This window comes from Anolis carolinensis, chromosome 1, assembly GCF_035594765.1.
Source record: "Anolis carolinensis isolate JA03-04 chromosome 1, rAnoCar3.1.pri, whole genome shotgun sequence".
Taxonomy (NCBI): Eukaryota; Metazoa; Chordata; class Lepidosauria; order Squamata; family Dactyloidae; genus Anolis; species Anolis carolinensis.
The window spans coordinates 26,383,638-26,406,085 of record NC_085841.1 but is presented as its reverse complement, the minus strand read 5'-3'; positions in this window follow the sequence as shown (position 1 = coordinate 26,406,085).

The following is a 22,448-nucleotide window of genomic DNA, read 5'->3' as shown; positions in this document are numbered from 1 at the left end:
CTTCATCCTGGAAAGAAATGACAAGTGGAGTGCTTCAGGGTTCCATCCTGGGCCCGGTTCTGGTCAACATCTTTATTATTGACTTAGATGAAGGGTTAGAAGGCATGATCCTCAAGTTTGCAGATGATACCAAATTAGGAAAGATAGCTAATACTCCAGAGGACAGGATCAGAATTCAAAATGACTTTAACAAATTAAAGAGCTGGGCCAAAACTAACAAAATGAATTTCAACAAGGACAAATGTAAGATACTACAATTAGGCTGAAGCATCCTGGAGAGTCCAAAAGCTTTCTCATCTTTTTTGTAATTTTTTTCTAGTTGCCCATGGTATATGTTATGCCACTCTATGGATTTTTGGCATTACATTAAAGAACACAGTGGAAATTAACAAGTTGGCTATCCCAGGAGCTAAATTCAAGAAGGAACTTATCTCAACTGTAACTATCTTTAAAGCCAAAATGTCAGACAGAAGCAATCCAGAGACTACAGTCTTCAATTCCTTTCTTTAAAACCTCTTGCAAAGTAATTGAGCTCACTCCAGGGCAATTATGTTAAGGATTTCTCTATGTGCAAATTATCAGTCTTCAGCTTTATTTAAAAAAACACAAATTACACATCAAGGATATCTGGCAATTTCCAGATAATAAATACGTTCACGCCATACATGAAAGAGAGTGGAGTGAATAGTCTATTTCTTCATCTTGTTTATTCTGCGTTGCCAAATTAGTCACTTTTCTCCACTGTCTGTTTGTCTGTTTCTTTTAAGTGTTTGTGTGAGAGCTTTTATTTCACCAACTATTGGGGAAAAGAGGGGAAAACACTGTTAAATAGGAAAGAAATGAATATGCTGGATGTGCTTTTTTCACTGTTTGCATGAAAAATGAATAGATTTCAAGCCACTGAATCCTCAGAGTGAAACAGAGAAATGAGAAGATTGTAAAACTGAAGGGTTGTAGCATTGTTGCTGTTGTGAGCCTTATGATGACTAAGATGTATCTTAGAGTGCATCTGCACTGAAGAATTAATGCAATTTGACACCATTTTAACTGCCATGGTATGGAATACTGGAAATTGTAGTTTTATAAAGTCTGTAGCCTTCTCTACCAAAGATTGCTGGATCCTCACCAAACTACAACTCCCGTGATTCCACAGACTCGAAGGTAGATGCACCCTTAGTCCAATGCTCGAACTACAGCACTACACTACACTGGCTCCCCATCAGATCCCAGCACTACATGAATACAACTACAACAAGCCACAAAATCATTATGAAAACATGAAAATGCATGGAATAAAAACATGTCCCAAATTAGAAAGTCAAACAAAAAGATCAAAATGGTATGGGAAAAGCAGGATTCAGATTAAAGTCTATTTCACCAACACATCAGTTTACATCCCAAAGTGGTATGACATTCTTAATTGTTCAGACATCAGAAAAACAGACTTGAAAGTGTGGGGTGTTTGGCTTCTCTAAAACCTTATAGCTCATCTTTCAGTACAACCACAAACTAAAAATGAGCTGTTTACAGCTTTGTGGTATATGGGATATAGCCAGATGGAGATTATAATTCTTTCCATTATGGCAATTTCTTTTTCTTTCATTTTTCCCAACTTTTCTTTCAAGGAGTTCAAGATTATATATTCTATGCTCATCTTATTATCCCAACTATGAGGGACACTAGTGACCTCGTCAGACAGGGTGAAATCACTTTTGCCCCATCTGGAGGATGGAGGCCCACACTGGAAATCACACAATGTCGTGTGACTTCCCGTGTAGGTCCCAAAACATCGCCGGACACTTTCACTCCAACACAGGAGGCTTCCCGTGTTGTGTTGCCTCCAATGGAGCTAGAACTGGGCTTCCCCGGGAGAGCAATGCTATCCCCATGTGATGAGGAAAGCATAGCTGAGAGAGAGCTGTGCATGGGGTGACAGATTTGCCCCACTGCTCCCTCTTTCCTCGCGGAAGCTAAGCATACCAGGATGCTTTGCCTGGGCTTTCTGATGAGGTTGTTAGTGAAGAGCAATGGCAGCCTATATGCCTTATCATATTAGCCAGACTTGGCTCCGCCACCAAAACAAGGGGCAGCTGTGGCAAGTCTGTCACCCCGCACACCACTCCCTCTTGGCGATGCTTTCCCAATGATATGGGAGAAGCATCACCTTCCTAGTGAGGCCCCATGGAGCCAGCACAACACGGGAAGCCTCCCATGTTAAGAGGGAAGCATTGTGTAAATGTTGGTTATTTTCATACACTGCACTTCAGGAAAACATGCTATCAGAGTAGCTTACAAATTATTACTGTGACAGTTCCCTGCCCTTGGGTTTGCAGTCTAAATAAGACAAAATACACAAGGAAAAAGAGAATGATATGAGGATGCTGGCTACTCTTCTCTCCCTCAGAGGACAGAGCAATGCAAGTTCAGACATGGAAGAAGTGCATCTCACTAGCCCTTGAGCCACATCATGATGGAGCTGTGTCTGGCTACTCTTCTCAAAAGGTCAGAGCAATGGCAGTTCAAGCATGGAGGGAGTGCTACTCAGTAGCCCTCAGGCCAGGGCATGATGGAGTTGTGGCTACCTGCTCTCCCTCTGGGGCCACAGCAATGGCAGGTAGAACTGGAAATTGGCCAAGAGCTGGGCTACTGGCCAAGGCATGATGGGTCTCTCTCTGGCTGTTCTTCTTTCTGCCAGAGACCAGATCAATGGCAGTTCAAGCATGGAGGGGTTGCTTCTCAGTCTTTGGGCTGAATTAGAATGGAGCAGCCTCTGATTGTTCTCTCTCTCTCAGAGGCCAGAGATTTTGGGGGGGGGTGGCTTTCACCAACTCTTGAGTTGATGCATGATGGAGCTGCATATAGCTACTCTTTTTCCCCTCGGAGACTATTATTATTATTTATACCCTGCTTTATCTCCCCAAAGGGGACTAGAACATGGAGGAAGTACTTCTCACTAGGCCATAGGCCAAATCTAATGGAGCTGTTCTTGGCTGCTCTTCTATCCTTCAGGGTCCAAACTAATGGCAATTAGAATGTGTAAGAGGAGGCCTCTCTCCATCTTGGGCCAAGACATGATAGAGCTGCACCTGGCTGGTTTTCTTTATTTCAGAGGCCAGGGCAATAGGAATTTCCTATGTGTAGGGGGAGTATCTCACAAGCTGCTGGTCAAGGCTTGACAGAGCTATGCCTGGCTGCTCTTATCTTTCTTAGGGGCCAGAGCAATGGCAGTTGAAACATGAAAAAGGAAGGGGGTCTCTCACCAGCTCCAAAAACAAGGAATGGTGGAGCTACGCCTGGGTGCTCTTCTCTCCCTCAGGGGCCAGAAAGAATTCTGCAGCATACTGGAAGCTAGGAAATGCATTGCAAAATGAGCCATTGTGGATTGTAGCCCATTTCTGCAGATAGAAGATCCTTGACCTCAGATCCTTGACAGTTAACGGTGAGTTAATTTGAAGTTCTTGCCAAAGGTGACATAATCTGTAACTAGGTTGCAGGCATCAGCCTGTTAGAACATGGTATGCTGCTGACGTTGACTGGGCTGTCAAAGGCTGTGCCAAACACTCATTTCTCACACTTAGCTTCAGCACAGCAACGCTGGCAAGGAAACCCAGCCAGTCTTTTAAAAAATCTTCCCACAATTGCAACTTCAAAGTGATAAGATCTGAATCAGAAGAGCTCCGAGCTCTCCTAAAAGAGACAATCACAGTTTGCCTTCACCGAAATTGACAAGCTTGGATCAGAGAATAGAAATTGGATTTTATTGGTACTCAATCTGATTTCTCTTTTCTCTCACGCCCCAACACCCAGCATTTCTAGGCAATGTATGGGGCTGGATTTAATTACAGGAGAAACAATTTAGTTTGTTGTGTTTATATTTAAAATGGAAGACAAATGTAACATTGCAAGGGCAATGTTTTCTTCACTTGTAGTGTGAAGCATGCTTTATAAGCTTATCTTGGGTATTTTAACATTTATACAGCTCTATTTAGTCTTATGAGTAAAACTCTCTCCTTGAATATGTAAGTTGGACAACTGCAGTGTGTGTAGCACAAACTCTCCAAATCTCTCAATTTGGTATAAAAATCCTATTTAAAGGGCTTTCAACATGTCCCCCTTTCTCTCTCCTCCTCTCCTTTTCTCCTCAGTTGAAAACTGGATTCAGACCATTTAATTGGAGTTTGCTCTCAACTCAGCTTTTAGGGGAAAACGGTGGAGGCAGAATCTAGCCTTTCCCAATAGGCTCAGGCAAAAACAAACTTTTACCAGGATTCTGCACTCTGATGTTACTTTGTCAGGCATGTTTAGATTTTTATCTGTGAAATTTTGGAGGGTATGCTTTCCCCCAGTAAGAATGCTGCCTTCTAAAGAACACTTTCCTTCCCACTCCCATTCCAAATGTCTAGCATTGTGTGAAAACTGTTCACACACAGAACTCATATTTGCTGCGTCCACATTCCCTTGCAACATGGCCTTGCAAAATGGATCGGTTTAGGAGCTGCATAAGTTATTTTTACAAATAATCTCGGTAGCCTGAGGTTAGGGAAATTTTGAATGGTATTTGTTATTAGTTATTAATTGATATATTTGGGGTGTTCAAATTGGATTATTTCTTTAAATAAGGCATATCGTGGTTTTAATAGATTATGTATTTTGTGTATTGATGCATATGTATTTGTGTTTTTAAACTTTATATGCTGTTTTGTATCTCACCCATGACAAAAAGCAGGATAGAAATGAATAAATATTAATAATTCATGAGTATCAATATTTACTTACAGTAGAGTCTCACTTATCCAACACTCGCTTATCCAATGTTCTGGATTATCCAACGCATTTTTGTAGTCAATGTTTTCAATACATCGTGATATTTTTGTGCTAAATTAATAAATATAGTAATTACTAAACAGCATTACTGTGTATTGAACCACCTTTTCTGTAAAATTTGTTGTATAACATGATGTTTTGGTGCTTAATTTGTAAAATCATAACCTAATTTGATGTTTAATAGGCTTTTCCTTAATCTCTCCTTATTATCCAACATATTCGCTTATCCAACATTCTGCCAGCCCGTTTATGTTGGATAAGCGAGACTCTACTGTATTTATGTATTTATTTGCAGTATTTATATTCCGCCTTTCTCAACCCAGAGGGGACTCAAGGCGGATCACAGAACATACATATGCGGCAAACATTCAATGCTGTTTTTATACCCTGACAAGACAGACAATTGTTTATAGTAAGAGGTATATATAAGCTTTTCCCATCTTTGGCATCTTGGAGGCTTGTGCTCGGTTCTGGCCATGGGAGAGTGCTGTTGCTCCATCTCCCTGCCAAAGAGCTTTGTTCGTAAACTTCCTCCTTTGATTGAATCGTCACCATTTTTCTGGCATTTCCTTATGAGTGCCTAATAAGGCTAAAATTCCATGCTTATTTATTTTTTTGAATTTTCTAATGTGCAGGCATTCTGATAAAAGCTATTTTTATTATTACTCAACTACAACGATGCTTTGAGTCCCATGATTTTGTCTGTGCATTCTACAAGCATGCACTGTTTTTATTAGCTCTGCCTTTTTTATCGTTGCTCATTCTGTCAGATTTTCTGGCATACTACCTACAATATGGGTGAAGGTTCATGGGGATGGTGCCATGAGTTAATGCACTGGGTGACACAAACCCTAGTGCAGCTACAACAATGTCCCTCTACAGGGAATATGACTGTTGTGCAATTTCCCCGTACTAAACTATGGTACATAACTATAAATTAGACAAGGTCATAGTAAATTCTCAGTAGGGTGCCAAATCCCTAGCAGAACCTCCTGGTGACCATCGGCTTACGGTTTTGTAGACCTTTGATTTGTTCAGCATCCAAAGATCCATTCTGACAGGATACTTGCTAGCGAATGTAATCAATTTTTTAAGAGTTGTGAAGTAGAAATAAAAGAAATAAATAATAACCCTTGTTTTTTCCTGTGTGCCATGCTTACAGTATCTTGGACTTAGATTCTTGACTGTGTGACAGGAAAATTCTTACCACACTGACCCGCACACTTAAAACAATTATGCAGTTCAGCAATAAATTGGCCTACTTGGTTTTAGTTTTATTTTCCACCCTGCCTTCTTCTGGCAAAGAAAGTCAAAAATTCCATTTCTGTTTACCGAAAAAAATATTAAAATTGAGAACTCATACACAAGTTGGCTGCCTATGTCAACTCAGATTATAGGCTCTGCTCTGAATCACCCAAAAGTTGTGTTTTTACACATTTCAGACAGAAATTAAGAAATCATGTAATGGTGTAGTTACTTGGGTGAGAAAGCAAAGTAAGTGAATGAGATACCAGCAGGCACGCAAATAAACACTGTTCTGTTTCCTAAGACTTTTGAGGGAGGTAAGTATATATGTTTACAATAACAGCTTGAAACTATTTAAAAACTATACTGTGGCAGTTTCATGACAAATTGAAAATTCTTTGCCAGTGAGGTCTAGTCTTCCCCAAACTACAAATACCAGATTCCATACTCTAAGGCACCAGATCCCATCTGATCTTGGAAGTTAAGCAGGGTCCTGCTTAGTACTTGTGCAACAGACTTCTAACAAATATCAGGTGTTATAGGCTATATGTCCAAGGAAGGAATCGGCAAACCAACTCTGAGTCTTCCTTGCCAAAAAAAATCCTATGGAATTCATGGGGTTGCCATAAATCAACAGATGACTTGAAGGCACATGTACACATAGCAGTCCAAGTAATTATTGAGTGTATACGAACCCTGAGTGTTTCCTGAACTAATTCTTTCCAGAGATCTATGTATGTCAACCCAACATGAAAATAATGTGCGCTATAGAGGCTTCATGCATTTTAATGAAACCACGTAACTCTAAGCAAATTACTTAACGTCTGAGCACACTAGTTTCCTCCGTTATGCAGCAATACCACCTTGTCACAGATGTATTCTCTGAAGAGCCATATTAATTAAATTAATCCTTTGGAGCAAGACTCATTAGGCTTCTGGGGAGCATTTACATTTGCAAACACTGGAAAACCAGTGTGATATCCTGGCCTGGGAGGCACCATAAAAAACATAGAGCATTGTTTTTATTAATGATCTCCAAGGCTTCCTCTTGCCGAGCAGGAAACAGCTTTTCAACAAATATATTCCTGTTTACCCACAATCAAGCTGAGTGCTGTTACAAAGACAAACATGGCCTATGGAGAGGGATTGAAGCTTTAAAAAATATTATTACACCTCTAGACTATGGCCACATCTTTATCAACCATTCCCTCTCCACACAAAAAAAAGTTCTTCATTGTGGGGTCACAGTACAACTTTCCCCAAATTACATTTTCCAGCATTCTTTGGGAAAAATCTTGACACTTAATCTCCTAAAAGTGGGACTTGCACTGAAATCATCATCATCATCATCATCATTTAATTACTTATTAATCGCCCTCCATCCAAGATGCTCTAGGCAATTTACAAGCTAAATTGTAAAGGATAAAAATACATACATACAAATATTGATAAAATTAACATAGATCAAAAGCTCTAGTAAAAAGCCAGGTCTTAAGTGCTAGGGTAAAAGGCCTTACGCATGGCTCTCATATAGGGCGGCAGTATGGTAGAGTGGGTTAGGATGAAAAGGAGCACAGGGCTTCTGCATCTTAAATTGGCTAGAAAGGGACATTTCAGCCAGCTGGCCATGACAAAACTACACCTGTTGAAGTTCTCTCTTCTACCCAAATTTTTCAACTGACTGCCATAATTAAGATGCTCCTTTTCTGTATCAAGTGGCATTTGTGTGCGGTATTCCCTTCTAGAGAGTTTTAGTCCACGTCTCAAAACAACAGCATTAGAACTCTCCAGCACTTTACTAAAATCACAAATCCCAGTATTACATAGGATGGAGTCATTGCAAGTAGTACTAAATTGAATCAAATGTACAGATAGATACAGTTAATTCTCAGGGCCCTATATCCCAGAATATCAAGGCAGAAAATCCCACATTATCTGAGTGTGGACTGAGATAATCCAATTCAAAGCAGATCTTGTGGGATTTCCTGCCTTGATATTCTGGGATATAGGGCTGTATGGAAGGGCCCTTAGTTGACTAAATAGATATGTCCCAGGGCATTACTTCTTTAACAAACATGCAGGATCAGAAGCAAAGGATGAGGAAAGGTTCCTGCATCATAAAAACTAGCATTTCAAAATGCTTCAGCACACTTTTTATCCAACACTAACAACATACACATGTGAAATGAAACAACCCAGTCAAATCTGTCTTGCATTAATAAATGACTAAGATGACTCAACTGTCAAGATGACTAAACCAAAACTGCCATTCTTTGGAGATATCGGGAGAAGACTAGAAAAGACAATAATGCTTGGTAAGGTAGAAGGCCATGGTGGCGCAGCGGATTAAACCGCTAGGCTGTGGAACTCACCACGGATGGAGTAAGTATCCATCAGTAGCCCCAGCTTCTGCCAAACTAGCAGTTTGAAAACATGCAAATGTGAGCGGATCAATAGTTATTGCTCCAGCGGGAAAGTAACAGTGTTCCGTGCAATCATGCCAGCCACACGTCTAGTACGGACAATGCCGGCTCTTTGGCTTAGAAATGGAAATGAGCATCAGCCCCCTGAGTCAGACACGACTAGACTTAATGTCAAGGGGAAACCTTTACTTTTACTAAGGTAGAAGGCAGTAAGAAAAGAGTAAGACCACATTCCAGATGGATAGACTCAATCAAGAAAGCCATGGCCCTGACTCTGCAAAAACTGAGCAGGGCTGTTGGAAGTCTCTCATCATAGAGTCACACGAGTCGAAGTCCACTTGACTGCAGTTAACAACAGCAATCCTGCACTGCAATTCAGAGTTAGTGTGGTGTGGTAGTTTGACTAGGACTCTGGGAGACCAAAATTCAAATCATCTCTTGCCCTTGGAAACTCACAGGGTAACCTTGGGCAAGTCACATTCTCTCAACCTCAGAGGAAGACAATGGCAAATACGCAGACACACACTACTTGCTGATAAAAACCCTGTGATAGGTTTCCCTTAGTGCTACCATAAATTGGTAACAAATTGATGGCACACAACAACAAAATCTACATGTTCATTCTGCCATAGAAGGCAATAAAATGTGGAAGCTCTCTTGAATCCTATACTGGGAGAAAGTTGAGATATTAAATAAAAACATACAAAAATATATTTTGCTCCGGATTGAAAGTGACATCATAGCTAACCTTATGTATGTTACCTTTATACATATCGTGTATTTCCTCCAATGAACTCAAAGTGGCATGCATGGTTCTCTATCTCCCCAACTTCTCAACAGCCTTGTAAGGTTGATTAAGCTGAGCAAGGCTAACCAGCAGGTTTCTTGGTTCACTGTAGACTAGAACGGAATCTTGCACACACACACGCCTCCAATTTCCTAACCACTAACACAGTGATTCTCAACCTGTGGGTCCCTAGCTGTTTTGGCCTTCAACTCCCAGAAATCCTAACAGCTGGTAAACTGTAGAACCACTACACTAACCCAACACTCACACCATTATAGTTTGGGTTCTACTTACAATCGTCCCTCCACATTTGCAGTTTTGACTCTTGTGGATTTAATTATTCATGGGTTTGTTCTCTCTAAGAATTTCTAAATCCTCCAGTATGACTCTATGGTCAACTTCCTCCAGTCATGCTAGAGGACCTAAGAGATTTCAAGGGAGAACATCTCTCTAGGAATATCTGCATCCTCCAGTGCAGTAGAATCATGCCCGTTCTGTGCCCCTAACCTCAGAAAATGTGGAGGGCTGACTACATATTGCTGTGACCAACCAAGTTCCATTAAGACAAGCTTAGCTATGTATGACAAAATCCAAAATCCACAAAAGAGTTATGCCTTTATTGGCCAACCAAAATGCAGAAAATGCACCATGCAAGCTGTCAAAGCATCACTGGCTTCTTCATCGGACAAAGATATTTCAAATCATACCAGAGAAGAAGGATAATATTAAAGTCTTAGGCTTGCATTTTGTGTCAGATACAACTCTGCTTTGTCATGGTTTCTCCTGTTGTTTCCAGATAAGTGATCCTGTAACTTGCCACTATCTGTGACCTAACATGTCCAAATTGTTTGAGTCACCACATCACCTGAGTTTACTCATTTCAGCCTCATCTGCATTACAAAACACAATCATTGAAGGGAGACAATCCTCAATGGTCCATAAACATGGAGGCGCCCACACTGTGTCCCTGGTGCTTGCATAGTAGTTACCAGCGGGACAGTTACATTATGTCACGAAACTGTTACTTCCGGAAACAACCGATCGTTGCCTTAAGGAGAGAAAACTGAAACATTAGCAGCAGCTTACTTGCATTTTTAATGCAAGCTAGTATGTAGCTAGTTACCATAAGAAAAAAGTACATTGGTTTGAATAATCAAGGCTTTTCTTTTTTTTTCAAAGTCGAATTTTAAATTTGCATATGAAGAAATGAGAAGAAAAGTAAGAGGGGGGAAAAGGAATGAGGGTGAAATAGGTTACATTTGAATATAGCTTTGGCATGACTAAATAATATTAAGAATAAAAACCATAATCACCATCATCTCTTTGGAACTGACACTTGCAAAATACGTATTTGTGCATAAATTAGTAAAAGGTTCGACTTCCGAAGAATCAGTTATCAGTCTTTGTCTTTCTAGATCTAGATGAGCCCATATGAAGTTGACACTTGGCACTTTGTGAATTGACGGCAGTTATCTACTGTTGTTTTTAAATTATATTATTTTGATTTTATGTTATATGTATTGATGGGGGTTGTTTTAGTAGTCAATGTTTTGTAGTCAATGTTTTCAATACATTGCGATGTTTTGGTGCTAAATTCATAAATACAGTAATTACTACATAACATTACTGTGTACTGAACTGCTTTTTCTGTTGATTTGTTGTAAAACATGATGTTTTGGGGCTTAATTTGGAAAATCATAACATAATTTGACGTTTAATAGGCATTTCCTTAATCCCTCCTTATTATCCAACATTTTTGCTTATCCAACATTCTGCTGGCCCATTTATGTTGGATAAGTGAGACTCTACTATAATCCAGTATATAAAGGAAAATAATTCACAGTATTTGAGTCCACACTGCCATATAATTCAGTTCAATATGGATTTTGTACTGCTGAAGGGGCCTAACACATCTGAAGGGTGCCAAGTTGAGGACAGGGAGAGAGAAAAAGCAACCTAAATTCATAGCAAGAGGAATATTCCATATTCACAGTGATCCTTTGGAAAAAGGTAAAGGAACACTTTCTGTATTATTTTCTTTACTTTCCGTGAGGATGTTCTAAATGGCCTTCATAGTATTTTTATGTTTCCCATATGGACAGCTGAGAGATGCCAGATATGAATTATTAGCATATATAAGGTGTTGCCAAAGGCTCTTGGAGTTGTACGCAGTACACATGGGAAATTTTTATTTAAAAGACAGAGGACAGTAGGTGAGAAACAGCACTCTTTTGATCAAGCCAGGAGTGCAAGGGTCCCTCTCCCCCAGGATCTGTAGAATATGTCAGGCAACACAGTTCTATGCAATGGACAGCGAATTTTAAACACAGACCTGTGACTTCATCCCTATGGCCTCAGAGGCCATGCATAAAGGCCAATTTGTGCTGCCGAGTATGAAACTCAGCAGTGTGAACACAAGGAGAGGCATTAAGAGCATACACGGAAAATAGCCTATTCTGTGTTAGAAGGAAGGAAGTGCGTTTTGATCCAAGGTGTTAATGGGCTCACCTTTTCCCCTGCGCAGGAACATGAATACCTGAAAAATATGAAAGCATTTCTTAATGATGGGGTGTTTCTATTTAGTATGTGTTGGACAGAAAATGTTTCTCTGTGTAGCTTGACTTTTTTTAAAAAATGCACACACACATGTGCTCATGCATTTCAAAAAGAAAACACCATTTATTTTGGGTGCCATGTCATAGCAGTCTTGTTTTCACAAAGGTAGAATTGCAACCAACTATGCTCATTTGGAAGTAACCCCTAGCAAAAGCAGTAAAAACTTTGTATGTAGGTCTACTTGGTTACAAAGCCCATTGAGTCCAAAGGGAATTACTTTTAGAGCTTGGAACGTTACTTTTAGAAAGGCTAAATAGTTACAGTTAAGAGTCCCAAGGCTTCCAAAGTTAGCTACCCTCCCATTTCTCAAAGTAACTAAAATAGTTACTCCTGTTTTTAATGGAAGGAAAATATCTATAAGAAATATTGTGGTGCAGACCTTTCTCTTGGTGTCCAAGAAATTACATTGACCCCCATAACTGAGCATTAAACAGCAGTATGAGACCCAGCGTGAGCCAGGACTTGAACTATGAGATATTCCTCCTCCACAATGTACTTACTTACTGTGCCTGAATATGATGGCCTTTCAAGTATAATGTCTATGCGGTGGATATGTAGGTGATTGTGAAGCCCTATTCTTGATCCGCACATTTTTTTTTACAGTGAGGGCATCGGTTTCCAGGTGGACATGATTGGCTTGGCACACCTTCCCCTTGGCACATTTCTTCCTTTCACCCTCCATTTGTACCTCTTCAAATTCCACAGCACTGCTGGTCACAGCTGACCTCCAGCTAGAGCGCTCAAGAGCCAGGGCTTCCCAGTTCTCAGTGTCTATGCCACAATTTTTAAGGATAGCTTTAAGCCCATCTTTAAATCTCTTTTCCTGTCCACCAACATTCCATTTTCCATTCTGGAGTTGGGAGTATAGTAACTACGTTGGGAGACAATGATCGGGCATTCGGACAACGTGGCCAGTCCAGCGGAGTTGATGGCGTAGAAGCATCGCTTTAATGCTGGTGGTCTTTGCTTCTTCCAGCATGCTGACATTTGTCCTTCTGTCTTCCCAAGAGATTTGCAAGATTTTTCGGAGGCAACACCGATGAAATTGTTGCAGGAGTTTAGTGTGACGTCTGTAGACATCAATGGTGCATCAATGGTGCAAAAGAGATGAAGCATTATAGATGCATAATCTTTAGAAAGTGATTCCAGGCCTGCTACACAAGTACGTAACTTGTTTAGCCAGAGCCAGCAGTTAAATAAGTCAGTCCGTTGTCTGCTTTTGTTTTGAAATGAAAGAACATAATGTTATTATGTGTTACAGTTTCTGGTTCTGACTTGTAATAATCTTTTGCTGATGGTATTTCCAGACAAGACAAATTAATTGTGAATCACTTATATCTTTAAAAGGGTTTGGAACTCAATTCAGTGAGTTGTGTGCTAAACTGGAGGATTGCAGTATCTATATGCTGTATTGAAAACCACACATTTTCCCCTCTTAGAAAACTAAATAGATTTTGATTTGAACATATTGCCTAAAGCAGGAGGATCCAGGTATTTAAGAGATAAGATATATCTGGAAACGCCAACATAGTTTCACTTCCTTGTTTACCTTGGTTTCAGTCCATTCAAGATTGCACCAAAGTGTTAGCACTCAGATGTTGAAAATGTTGGATATCTAACTCTCAGAATTGTTCTAGTTGTGGATTCCTGCATTGAAAGTGCATTCAAACTAGATTATCCTTTATAGTTTTGTTTCTATGGTTTTAGGTATGATAATTCAGGTGCCCTCTTGTTCTTATTCTCTTACATTTTTTGCTCTGAATATATTTATTTATTTATTTATTTATTTATTTATTGCATTTCTATACCGCTCTCTCTCACCCTGAGAGGGATTTCCTGCTTCTTGGCAGGGGGTTGGACTGGATGGCCCATGAGGTCTCTTCCAACTCTACTATTCTATGATTCTATGATTCTATGACTCAGAGCAGTGTACAATATGGCAAAATTCAATGCCACAATATATATACAAAAGCAATACATAACATTAACGCAAATCAATAACAGATAGATATGAATTAAACCATTAAAACACTACATATAAAAACATCATAACATAAACATACTTTCAAGCATCTGTTTTTCTGGAACCAAACCCTTTGTTCAAAGGGTGGAATGTGTAATTGGAGAATTAGGACAAATTTCAAGGAATCCATGACTTTTTTCATTCAGTTTCCTTCCAATTTCTTTAAAGGAAAATTGCAAAGAAAATAATCTTGGGCAAGCCACACTCTCTCGGCCTCAGATAGAGGCAAAGGCAAACTTCCTCTATATACATTTTGCCAAGAAAACTCCATGGTAGATTTGCTTTAGGATTACCATTAATTGCAAACTACTTGAAGGCGCACAACAACAGCAAACTTTACCTTATGCACCTATTATCTAAGCTAAATAGTCTGAAATGGTCTTTTGCTGAATCGCTTTTGGTTGCCTTCAGGGTTCCTTTAAAAACTCTTAAACTTGACTTTAAGCTTTTCTTTCCTTCTGTTTGCAATGAATAACCATAGCTGTTCATGTGGAAAGAAAACACAGAAGAGGCGTTTGTAATGCAAATGAGCATTCTAAGCTAATCTGGCTTTTAAGTTTGCACCATAAGATCACAGAAACAAAAACTGCTTTAGGGTAGAAATGATCTGTATTTCCTGGGTTTTATCAGGTTGATATGGATGATAGCTGAGCAACAAAATAGCAGGGAGAAATTTAGCAGTTTGTAGATAGCAGGTGCAATGGATTCAAACTGCAAGAAAAGAAATTCTACCAAAATAAAGGATGAACTTCCTGGTGGTAAATCTGTTGGAAGTGCTTTCATTATGTGTTCCTATATGGCAGGATGGCGATGGACTGGATGACCCATTGTGATCTCTTCCAGTTCTATGATTCTAGGTACAAAAGATTGGAATGCTTAATTTCATATCCCACCTTTCTTCGTGAGTCTTGAAGTTGCTTCCTTAATTTCCAGTCCCTTATTTGAATGAACTGCTTCACTATCAAGCAAAGAGTGGGCACTAGAAATAATATCATATGAAGCTCACTGGCATAACCTGGGGATCACAACCAGACACAGTGAAGACATCTGCCCTTGTGCTTTGCTTCTCTGCTGCTCAATATGCATGCCCAGTGTAGAATACATCTCACCACGTTAAAACAGTGGATGTGGCTCTTAATGAGACATGCCACATTATCACAGGATGTTTACACCCCACACCACTGGAGAAATTATACTATTTAGCCGGTATTGCACTACCTGATGTCCACCGGGAAGTAGCAGCCAGTAATGAAAAGACCAAGGCATGGACATCTCCGGCCCATCCCCTGTTCGGATATCAGTCACCATGCCAATGCCTTAAATCAAGAAATAGTTTTCTAAGATCTACAGGGATACTTGCAGGAACACTTCAGCAAGTGAGAGTCCAAAAGTGGCAGGCTAAAACCCGAATCCTCAATCAGTGGCTGACACCAGATGAGAGACTCCCTCCTGGGCACACAGAAGACTGGGTGACTTGGAGGGCACTGAACAGACTGCTCTCTGGCAACACGAGATGCAGAGCCAACCTTAAGAAATGGAACTACAAAGTGGATTCCATAACATGAAAGTATGGAGAAGAGCAAACCACAGACCACCTACTGCAATGCAGCCTGAGCCCTGCCACATGCACAGTGGAGGACCTTCTTATGGCATCGCAAGGGACTGGGAACAAGAAACCAATATCAGACTCATGCTTTCCTCAAGAACCCAAATTAGCTTCTGTAGGATTCTATACGAGCACTGGCCGAACTCAGACTGGCTTAGCTTTTAAGATTTGCACATATGTACACAATGAGATATCCTGGAGATGGGAACCAAGTCTAAACATGAAATTCAGTTATGTTTCATGTGCATCTTATAAGCATAGCCTGAAGGCAATTTTATACACAATATTTTAATAGTTCCATTCATGAAACAAAGTGTGTGTATATGTGACCTTGTATCCTGCTGGAACAGAAAAGCTTTCACTTGCTGGATAGCAAGAAGGGGGCAGCTGTTGAGAAGGCACTCTCCTTTATGTCCGAACAGTTGGTGGGACTGAGGTTGGATCTACACTGCCATACAATGCAGTTTGGAAATCTGCTGCAGCCACCTTGTTAACTAAGGCGTTGCAGAGAGAGGATACAATCCCCCTGTTGCGGCAACTCCACTGGCTGCCTATTAGCTACCGAGCATGATTCCAAGTGCTGGCTTTAGCCTATAAAGCCTTAAACGGCTCTGGTCCACCTTACCTGTCTGAATGTATCTCCCTCTATGAACCAGTTTGTGGATTAAGACCTTCCGGAGAGCTCCTGCTCTTGGCTCCACTGGCCTCACAGGTGCGTCTGGTGGGGACGGGGGACGGGGCCTTCTCGGTGGTGACCCCACGGCTGTGGAACTTCCTCCCGAGTGAGAACAGGTCGGCCCCCTCCCTCCTGACCTTTCAGAAACAGCTAAAGACCTGGCTGTGGAACCAGGCATTTGGCCCATCATAGGGATATTTAAAGCTAAAGTGAAAGTTGAAAGTGCAATGACCCAGGACTGTTTACAGACAATGGCTATGTCTTTGTGTGATATATGATGTTATTTTATGTGATGTGTTTAATAATGTTTAATGTTTTATTAAGGGAGGGCCAACTTTGAATTTTATACTGTTTTTTATCGAGGGCATTGAATTGTTGCCAACACTGAACCACCCTGAGTCCCCTTCGGGGTTGAGAAGGGCAATATATAAATTCCCCAAATAAATAAATAAATACATATTGTATTGCTCTTTCATGTTGTCTGGAATTTTTTTTTTTTGCACTGTAAAAAAGATATGTGCAGTGTGCACATAATGTTTTCTTTCAAATGATAGTCCAGCTCCCAACAGTCTGAGAGGCCATGAACTGGCCTTCGACTCAAATAATATTGAGGACCCCTGATCTAGACTTTAAGGGAAGTCTCCTAGGTACTGAACATATTTTGGAGGTTATATTCAACACCTTGGAGAGCTCCTTTAAAGTTTTGGTAGAAACCCAGAGAAGACGCATTGTCTTTCCAGCTTTCACTACCTCCAGTGTAATTCTCATTAATTACTTTAAGATATGATGGCTAGGAGTAATGGGCCTTGCAGCACCAAAGAGATGGAGAACTAATCTTTCCCACCCTCAGAACGTGTTCAAAAATATTGCAATGTGGCTTGCTCTAGCTGTCAAATCCTTAGTTTGGAGTTTTCAAGCTACATTGTTATCTCAAGTTGGCATAAAGTGCTATCTTCCTTAATCATATCTGATATAATTAATTAATAATTGATGCATACTAATACATATAATAGAATATATCTGACAGAGATTTAGTGGCTTAATTGTTGGACCAGGACTCTGGGAGATCAATTTTGAAACCCTGCTCAGTCATGAAAACTGACTGGATGACCTTAGGTAAGTCACATTTTCTCAGCCTCAGAGGGAGGCAAAGGCATGCCCCTCTGAATCAATCTTGCAAGGAAAACCCTAGGATAGGGTTTCCACAAATCAGTATCAATTTGATGACACAAGTCAGTGTCATCTTGATGGCAACTTGATGGCACTTTATAATACATGAACACTTTTATTCAGCTAGGCATGTGGCATTTTACATGGCAAAAAGATATTTTAGTTAGGTGGTGCTTTTATCTGCCTTTATTTTTAATATGTTTTTATAATAAAACTTTAATTGTAGACCACCCTATCTCCCCGAAGGGACTCAGGGCGGTTTCCAACATGGCAAGCATTCAATGCCAAAAGGGAAGACATACAAACAATTACCTATGGACCGACCACATCCAGTAATATAAAAACAACCTAACTTAAACTTAATAACAGACAAAATAATCAATAATGAAAACTTAAGTGACCCATACAAACATAACACTTGATACACAAAGATACACAAGAAACATTTTTTTAAAAAAACCTGAGAGAACACCTTTCTAGCAATCTTCAGTCTTGCAGCACAACTTCTCAAGATTTCTAAAGAAAACATTTTAATCCACAAAAGCCAAGTCAGCAAATGTGGAGGGTCGCTGTATTCTTTTCTGGCGTAATCCCTTCCTGTTCTCCAGTAACCATTATATTGCTAATTTCAAAAGGCCAAGCTCTAAACAATAAAAATATTTGGAGTAAGGAGATGGAGGCAGCAGCTTGAGTCACCAAAAGTGATATTATCCATTGCATTCAAGGATTAATTTTAGATGAGTGTTGATTTATTATTTGTTCCAGTGCTATAGTGAAACGAATAAATGTTAAATGGTTCTGTATTATATGCTTCCTGGAGCATACCTATTCCTCAGCCAAATCTCCTCTTCTTGTTCTCAGTCCAAGATTTGCCTCTATGATCAGGCAGAGTTAAAAATAGGGCCCATTTACACTGCCATAGCATGCAGCCTGAAACTGTATAGAATCATATAATACAGTTAAATAAACTTAACTATGGGGAGCCCTTGGTGGCGCAGTGGGTTAAACCACTGAGCTGCTGAACTTGCAGACTGAAAGGTCTGTGGCTCAAATCCGGGAAGCAGGATGAGCTCCCACTGTTATCCCCAGCTTCTGCCAACCTAGCAGTCCGAAAACATGCAAATGTGAGTAGATCGATAGGTACTGCTCTGGCGGGAAGGTAACAGCACTCCATGCAGTCATGTCAGTCACATGACCTTAAAGGTGTCTACAGACAACGCCGGTTCTTTGGCTTAGAAATGGAGATGAGCACCAACCCCCAGAGTCGGAGACAACTAGACTTAATATCAGGGGAAAACCTTTACCTTTATCTAAACTTAATTATATAACGCTACACTGACCATATTCAAGTTTCAAACTGCATGATATGGCAATTTAGATTGGGCCATAATCTTGGCTACTTACATATCTGGATAAAAATCTGTTGGCCTAGTTTTGGAGCAGAAATACTCTCCTTCGCATGTATCAGACATTAAAACACTTGCTAGCAGAAAAAAACAGATTTTAAATGCCTGGCCCTTGTGACCCTTTCCCTGAGCAGTCAGCATGTTTTGTTTTGTTTTTTAAACTTAGATACAATTTTATGTTAATCTGAATACTTTTGGGATGGTGTTTAAAGAAAAAATATCTAAAAGCATAACATTTTCATCTGAATTTCACCTAACTCAATTTCTCTAAATCTATCATTCCCTCAATGTTGGAATGACCTACAATCATGTGAACTTGTTTTTTCATGTCAGGAGTGACTTAAGAAACTGCTAGTCCCTTCTGGTGTGAGAGAATTGGCCATTTGCAAGGACGTTGCCCAGGGGACGCCCAGATGTTTTGAAGTTCTTTCTATCCTTGTAGGCGGCTTCTCTCATGTCCCCACATGGAGCTGGAGCTGATAGAGGGAGCTCATCCGTGCTCTCCCCAGGTTGGATTCGAGCCGGCAACCTTCAGGTCAGCAACCTAACCTTCAAGTCAGCAATCCTGCTGGCACAAGGGTTTAATCCACTTCACCACTGAGGGCTCCTGGAATGTGAACTATGGAATGTAATGCAGTCTTAGGGGGGAAGTTTGTCTTAGGCTAAAACAAGGCTCATGCAGTGCTAAGGGGACCAATTGTCCTGTTTAACAGAGGATGTTACAAGGGTGTTTTTATATTTGTGTTAAAATTACAATATATTGTTTCTACATTTATATCTGCACAAATTGATTAGAATTTTTATATTCCAAACAGATCAATGTCTTCTTTGTTGAGGTTGCTTTGCCTCCCCAGTTAGCAATGTTCGCAATATGCAACGCGCATGGCAAGAACCCCAATGGGGAAGAGAGAGAAACAATCACCTTGGAGCACAGCCCACTAACAAAAGATATGTATAAACTCCAAGGGACCAGCAACAGACCAGGGTTATTTCCATCAAGCACTGCAAATAAGATTCATTAGTCTATCTCATTGGCTTTTTCACAATGGCAGCTGGTTGCTGCTGAGTCAGTAGGATGGTGAAGGTTTAAGACTGAACAGAGCCACTGAAGGTGCTGAACTCTATCCCATAAATATGACCCACACAACTGGCATTTCCTTCCAAGTAGAAGTAAGTACACAGCAAAGCTCAGAAGGTCACACTAGTTGCAATATCACTGGAGGTACCATTTCGGGAGCACTTTGCATCATTCCCAGTTACTTTTCGCCTGTTGGTGTTTCAGGTTCAGGATGACTTTGGGGATATAGCTTGGGAGATCTCATGAAGTTGCACTGTGGGGGATCTTTTGAGCACCCCAAGCTCTGCAATGCATCCCATAGAGGTCATGTGCAGGCCACATGAATCCCGAGCCAGAAAGTTTGGACTGAAACCCAGTGCAGATCTATCAGTTCCTCCAATATGAAAACCCCTAGCCCCCCGTGGTGTGGATGTGTCAGGAAAGGAGTCATCTTATATTAGCCACTGGGTGTCTCAATCAAAGAGATAAAAGTGGGATCTAAGGAGGAGGAGGAGGAGGAGGAGGAGGAGGAGGAGGAGGAGGAGGAGGAGGAGGATCAAATGCCTTGGATCAAAGTCTGCATTTACATTACACCCCGCTATCATGAGAAAGCTCAAGGCATCCTCCCTTGATCTCCTTTGTAGTCACCCATCCAGAAACTGACCAAGCCCAAGCTGGCTTCCCTTCACTTCAGGTCACTTCATTGTTCCATGACATGCTTTCAGACACTGCTCTGAAACATGAAAATTGCTGATAGGACATTTTTCTATCTATGTTTTGATGCAGGCTTTGGCTGTCTTCGGTCTCTAATGTGACCGCTGACTGGTTTTAATTTGGTGTTTGTTTAATAATGATGTCATTGTTCTATCTTCTTTATTTCTCTGCCCCTTTGAGGACTGTGCCAGCAGAGAACAGTGGGAGATTCAGCACAGTTAAAGGGCAGTGCTTTTTCACATTGTTCATGTTTGAGCTATGCAAATTTCTTACCACAGGATCATGGTCACCAACTTAGCAAGGCCTGAATTTGTGGAGGGTAAGGAAGATATTTTCAGTGGTTTCCAGTCCCAATGGCAATATGCCTCCTCTGCTCCATTTCTGAGTGTGATGTAGTGGTTTGAGAATTGGATTCTAAGCACATCTATACTGAGCATTTAATGTAGTCTGAAGGCAGCTTGAAAATGTAATATTTATATGATGCACACCACAAAAGTGCACTGCAACTTGCTATAATGGTTTTAAACTGAAATAGCTAAAGTTGGAGAATGCTCTGATATAGAGCCTTTAATGCACACCAATGTGCTTTAGTGTAAATTGAATCACTCTGACCAGGAGGTCATGAGTTCGAGGCCCGCTCAGAGCCTATGTTTGTCTTGTCTTTGTTCTATGTTAAAAGGCATTGAATGTTTGCCTATATGTGTAATGTGATCCGCCCTGAGTCCCCTTCGGGGTGAGAAGGGCGGAATATAAATGCTGTAAATAAATAATAAATAATAAATAAATCACATTGCACAGTGCTCTGGTGATTTGAATTTTTTGTGGCTGCCAAGGTGCAGATACTGCAGATTCTGGAACTGGTTCAAGACCAGCCTCTGTGATGCATATAAGCACTATCCAGGTCTCGAAATGGCTCCAGGACTACTCATCTGCACACCAAAGCTGCTTACTTCTCTACTAGTTTCACACTGACCTAAATGGTCAGTGCAGATGTGCCTTATGACTCTGGGGACCAGGAGTTGAATTCCTTCTCAGCCATAGAAATCTACTGGGTGAGCTTGGGCAAGCACACATTCTCAAAAGGCAAGGGGAAACCCGTCTGAACAAATCCTGCTAAGAACATCTCATAATAGGTTCCAGTTATTCGTTGGAAACAAATTGAAGGCACATAACAGTAATATTCCATCTTTAGAGTCCCTGAGTGCTATTTGTAGTGAAACACAATCACAAGGGCACTACAGAATTCAGTGTCAGCCCCATCATTAGGCAACATGGGGGAGCAGGTATTGGATATAATGTTTTGCTACTTCAGGTAGCAAAATTTGTTAAGCTGGCCCTGAATGAACCTCTGTTCTGTTTGTGGGCTCTCCCGGAGGCATCTAGCTGACCCTTTTTTAACGGGAAAATCCTATTGGACAAGAAAGGCCAGGTGCAGATGGCCTTCCAGGTGGTATTGAATTCCAGTGCCTAACCTTCTTGAATATCAGCTGAGACTGATGGAATATGCAATTCAACACCTGAAGAGGTTTACATTCCCACCCAAGACACGTTATTGGTCCGATACACCAGGGTTCTTCTCCTGTTCTTTTTATTTTGGAAGCAATAGCAGATAGAACAACATCAACAATAATAAAGATGGGCTTAAACCTAGTGAGGGTGCCATGCAGCTCGGAATCAGCATTTTTCATTATGGTTCCAGTTGCATTTATATGGCAGCGCAGAAGTGCTCATGTACACAAATATACAGTAGTTGCAGTTCCAGGGCTTCCCAAGACTTTGTCTGGTAGAGAACCCTGACACATTTGTAGCAAGATTCTCTGTTAACTTACAGGATTTCTTAGCACCACTGCCATGTAGCTAAGAAAAGATAAAATTACATAATGTAGACCTTGAGAGATGAT